Source organism: Biomphalaria glabrata, chromosome 18 (genome assembly GCF_947242115.1).
Source record: "Biomphalaria glabrata chromosome 18, xgBioGlab47.1, whole genome shotgun sequence".
Lineage (NCBI taxonomy): Eukaryota > Metazoa > Mollusca > Gastropoda > Planorbidae > Biomphalaria > Biomphalaria glabrata.
This window is the reverse complement of record NC_074728.1, coordinates 10,447,504-10,453,774: the sequence shown is the minus strand read 5'-3', so window position 1 is coordinate 10,453,774 and position 6,271 is coordinate 10,447,504.

The following is a 6,271-nucleotide window of genomic DNA, read 5'->3' as shown; positions in this document are numbered from 1 at the left end:
AATGAACTATATGTACCCTATGGCATATGGGAATGTATATGTATATTTTTTAACTGTATTAAATGATAATTTATTGATATAAAAAACTTTTAAATGCTATTCAAAAATAAAAATAGGCCAAAACAAAGATACACTAAATATAAAATTCGTTTCATATATGATTGTGCTTAATCAGGAATAGGGCTCTACTGTCACATGACTAAAAGGCTTCGCGAGATGAACCATAGTCTACTGCGACTAAAGAAAGTCAATGGAACGCTTAATTACGACTTATACTATTGTCAACACAATATCTATTGGCTCCACATTTTGGGTTTGAACGACGAGTCCCAATAAGACACGGAACTACTTTCTAAACTGCGGCTTAATATACCAGGCACCGTAGCTAATATAACATAATGAAATGAAGTCATACCATTCATTCACAGTCTACCAGTCAACAACAGCTTTGAATTTAAAACAAAAGTACTTTAAAGAATCTCTGTTTTATAGACTTTTTTGTGTAAGCAATTGTAAAACAAAAATATACAATTATTTATATTTTTTTTAAATAACAACAATACTTCCTCCATAGAACTATTAGATCAATTATCTTTTAAAACTAATGAATGTTAGGTTTTTAAAAAATTGGAACATTTTTTACCCCGCCCCATTTCTTCCCCTTAGATAATTGAACAAATTATTTCTCCCACACCCATTCTCAAATCAAGTTGAAACTTTAAACAATTATTTATTGAACCTCACAAAACATGAACCAATTATATACTAAACATTTAGTCAATTAATTGTTGTGTTTGATATCGTATAAGGGCGTATACATTGCCAATAGCAATAGATATATTTGTAAGTACTGAGTTCTTTCCCTTGGATATGTGGTGTTTTTTTTTTTTATTTTTTATTGTTTTTATTTGGATTTGACAAAATGTGTTCAAGTCGTCAGAAAGATCGGTTGTATTGAACATTTCTTTTGCTGGTAACAAATATTTTTTCAAGGATAATGCTCTATTTAAAGAATCACTTAAAGTCAAACGCGTAATTTCATTTGATGAAATAGTATCAAATCAATGATATATATTATAATAAATGGCATCTGTGGCTGATAGGCTTGACTATTTATCAAGGGTGCTCGCGTTCTTATCCTGTCTCGAGCGCCCAAACGGTCTAGGGCTTATTAAGCATGCTTGTTTTATGAAAGATGCGCCAAACAAGAGCAATTGAGAAGGGGAAAAAAATTGACCAAAATATTATGGTACAAATATGTATCTGACAAACAACGAAACGTTAGTATATTTTTAAAAAATGATATTTGTAATATAATACGAAAAAAAATGGAAGCTGGCCTGAAAAACTCAAGAAAACATTAAGAAACTGGAACAGACACAAAATAGAGCAGTGAGATCCATAACAAACGAATATTCACATTTGACTAGAGTAACAACTTTAGTAAAATCACTAAATTTAGAAAGCCTACAGGAGAAAAGACTTGAAAGTAAAATAGCAATTTTACATAAAACACTGAACCATAATCTTCACATAAAAAAACAAAATCTAATAAAATACTCAGAAAGACACAAAGATAAAGGTACATTCCTCGTCCCAAATGCTAGGACAAATTTGTACAAATATTCCTTCTTCCCTATTGTTATTAGAGCATGAAATGGGTTGCCTGAGCCAGTCAGGAAAACCAGTGACTTAGCAGAATTTAGGTCATTGGCTAATATGCATGACCAATGCATGATCACTGAGGGGAGGGGGGGGGCTGTTAGAAAACGAGACCCTTCAAAAGCGAAAGCAGAACAAGATAATTCTCTATGGATTATATTAGGAAAAAAAACAACAAATTAACAAAGAGCACCAATCTGTGGATATTCACAAGGTGAGCGATCAATTAAAAGCTGTTGTTGTTTTTTTTCAAAAAGTAAATTAAGGAAATTATCTACACGCTTTACTTTTGGGCTCGATTTTCTATTTTAAAAATTAAAAAAAAAGGCTCCCTTTCAGACATTCCGATCCATAGGGCAGATGATGTAACCCATGGTTAATGAGAGTGCCATGTGGCCAGCACAACGACCAACCGCCTTTACTTTTCCCAATTACTTTCCCCATTAATGTCAGGTACCCATTAGAGCTGGGTGGACTCAGAGGCGCCCAAAGATCCCGAAATTAAAAATTACAGTCTTCACTAGGATACAAACCCGGGACCCTCCATTTGGAAGTCAAGCACTGTAACACTCAGCCTCCACGCCGCTGAACTAGAGAAAACCTTCTTGTTAAACCTTCTTGTTAAACCTTCTTGTTAAACCTTCTTGTTAAACCTTCTTGTTTAACCTTTTTGTTAAACCTTCTGTTAAAAATTCTTTTTAAACCTTCTTGTTAAACCTTCTTGTTAAACCTTCTTGTTAAACCTTCTTGTTAAACCTTTTTGTTAAACCTTCTGTTAAAAATTCTTTTTAAACCTTCTTGTTAAACCTTTTTGTTAAACCTTCTTGTTAAACCTTCTTGTTAAACCTTCTTGTTAAACCTTCTTGTTAAACCTTCTTGTTAAACCTTCTGTTAAAAATTCTTTTTAAACCTTCTTGTTAAACCTTTTTGTTAAACCTTCTTGTTAAACCGTTTAGTTTGTTTGTTTGTTTTTCCTTCATTAAAACCCCAGTTAAATTACAAATCTCAGCCATGATTAGTCTTACAGTAACCAGCGGTAATATAATAAAGTTGGACAGCTATTTGAGAAAAAGCATTGCTAAGAAAGCTATAAGTGATTCCCAATGTGGTCTGTATAGACCCTCAGAGGTCTACGAGGATTTCCAAGGGATCTACGGAAGTGAACAAATAAATTGGGGGGAATATGAGCAGTAAATGGGGATCTACGATAGCGTTGAAGCATGTCGAGACTTTAAATGCCATTTCCCATTAATGAGTTGTACCTTAGTTAATCCTTTGAATTTTGACCCTGTTAGTTGAAGGAATTTTTCTTTATTTTAAAATTTTAATATCTTATTTTAAATAGCTTAATTGTGTCTACATGAAAAATAATAGTGTACATGGCTGAGTCTAAAAAGAACTGTAAAAAGTACAGTGTTGGTTACTAGAACTTTGGCTTCATTCCGTCCTTGTCGGTTAAGCAATTGTCTATGCGCGTTTTTGTAACAAAGTCTTAAGTTAGGTCGCTATTAAACCATTTAAGGTGGAGCATCATTTCATGTTAAAATAATTTGAGATCTGAAAATACTTTCGAACACAAGTCAGAAAAGACCCACGCTAGAAAAAAAGTTTGATTAAACATCACAAAAGAGTGGAGGTTTGTGAGCGTTTCACTTAATTATTACTAAGGCCTATATCAAGCTCTAGAAAACTGCACACTTAAGGCAAAAACTTGAATTTTCCTGCCATTGAAGAGGTTTCAAAACCTGTTTTACACAATCCTATATCTGATATCATGATAAACATTCTTCTCAGTAACAATAGCCTACAGTTCAAAGGTGCAATGGTCAAACGAGTTAGGACAATGATAGGTTCTTTGCAAATGACACACTTCTAAAAGAAAAAAAAGCTGAACTAGTTGATTTTGACTGATAGTGTTATTATTATATTTTCGCTTTGTTATGAATTAAGAAATCCATAAAGAATTGCTCTTTGCCTGAAACTTTGATCAATTGCTCCTTCACACTGAAGTATGATAGTTGGCGAACTACTTTTTGACAATATTTTTTTTTCTGAGTTCTTGGGTGCTAAAGATCCAATTTTAGAGCAAAAAAAATTCCCGAGAATCGGACATATTCTATTTAACAGACATGTTTCATAAATTTAATGCGTTATAACCTAAGTTTGATCAAAACAAAGTCATAATCTCAATGTTTCTTGTGAGGATTAAATTAATGATTCATACAATAAACGGGATGAGCTTCCTCAATTTTCAAAGCTAAAACGGTCAAACATCATCTAATCAAGAAGTTATATTATTAAACCCCAAACTAAATTGAAGCCCAATATTGACATTTTATTCTCAAAGCTGCCCACCGGTAGGCATTTATTTTTGTTTTTGTTTCGTCAGTTCATGTGATACATATTACTTTTTATTTCGCTTCACTTTAATTTGAATTTCATCAATGAATATACATGGGCTTGAAATCACAGAGAAAAACACATTTGAAGTTGATGAATCTTACGAAAAAAATGCAGGGGGTCTACAGAAAACTGAAAAACATGGCGAGAGGTCTACGAGACAAAAAAGTTTGGGAACCACTGCTTAAAAAATCAGCCTCTTCTTCATGACTTTCACATTATACCATCACAAAGAAGATAGAAAGTAGATAGAAGACGCCGATCACAAAAACTAATAGACACAAGAACTCTCTTATTCCTTTGGCAATGAAATCATTGAACAAAATGTAACTTACTGATGTAAGTTTCGTATATAATGTTGAAGAGAAACTGGGGTGTGAACATATGTTTTCTGTTCTATCATACAAACTGTTTACTCTAATTATGAAGGATTTGTTTTTAATGTACGACAGTAAAAGAGATTTTTTCAAGAATGGTGTTTGGGACTATAATTACTATAATTATCATTAGCATAAATATCTTCTATTCTTGAAATATGTAGTTGGTATCAGTGATCCTTTTATTTAGAGACATCGACATTTCATTATTGTATTTATTCCCAATCTTTACTTTATTTCTCTTTAATCTCCCCTTTCCACTGTCCCTTGAATCTATTGTATCTTTCAGGCACCACACATGATCTGTTTTTCTTTCTCCATTCCATTGTCTTTTACCAAGATTGGCCTCTTTCATTGATAGACCAGTCCATCCCTTGATATTATTCTCCTGACGTTTCCTTATAGCGCCTCAACATTTCTCCATATACTACATCTGCATTACGCATGAATTAAAGATGCCAATCTATGCCTGCGTATGGAAATTAATATTTCAATACACTATCTGATTTAATGGGTTGGCTGAATCAGCCAGGAAAACAAGACAGATTTTAAGTCACTGATTAACATAACTAGATAGACACATGAAAAGTGTACGACATAATTAACTTCTCTTGTAAAATGACGTAATTTATTAGAAAAAGAAGATAAATATCTCAAAGTTAGCATGAGCTTAATTAAATACAACGCAAGGTGTTTTGTCATCTTTTATAGTAAATATCAGCAAACTAATTTGGCAAATGTATTTTTTTTTATACATCAGGGTTAAAACTCAGAAAATATCCGGTTATGTGCAAGTTAAAATTTGCTCCTTTAATAGATTTTTTCCCATGATTTCACCATATTGACTAAGATCTAGGTTCTCAGTGTGCAATATCCTTAGTGGCTTGACGGAAACAATACTTTATTATATTGAACGCGTGCACCTTTGCGCACCATATCAACATCCCCTTTTCTTTAAAAAAAAATAAAAAATAAAACATTTCTTGGAGTATCATAAAAAAAAAAATAAAACAAAACCACAACAGCATAAACAACTAAACATACCAAACATATATACGCTTCAATGAATAGGAAACATATCACATTTAAAAATCAACATTCAATTGTTCATTAAGACACATAGTCATTGAATCTTGTCGGTTTCTTCAACTGATCCCTTGGTCGGAGGGAATGATGAGTTGATGAGTGGCGAATGTGTTGATCATGAGTTCTATTGGGAGTTCTATTGTCCTGTAAGTTGTCATCAGTATCGGGGAATATATCTTGTTCTGTTTCTCTTTTCGGGTTGATATGCACTCTGTTTCTTTGGTACACTGCACCATTGTCCCAACATGTGGGCAGTGGAGACCAATGACTCGTTGCCACGTCACAGCTGTGTACAAATATTCAAGACGTGATTTTGTTTTGATTGTCAGAAGTAATAATGTTTTAAAAAGATTCATTTTGCGTTGTAAAAAAAAATTTTTTTTTTCTGTGAAATAATTTACGTGTTTTGGATGTTCCTTCAAAGTTCAAAATAATTTACTTCCTTGTCCAAACCTCCCGCTGGACGACGGGGAGGTGGGCGGTCAGAGAGCAGAGTATGAACCCGATAATCGAGATAATCAGTCCAGCACGCTAAACGCACGAGCAGGCATTGCTGTTAACAACAAACTAATAGCCTATTATTGATAAAGAGCTATATTACACATTACGGCATGACAACTACAGGATATGTACAATATGTCAGACGAGCGATTTTAGATAATCTTTTGGTATTGATTTGTAATTTAAAAAAAAAGAAAATAGCAAGGCATCGAGCTTGTACTTCGGCAACGTCTGCTCGATGTCCC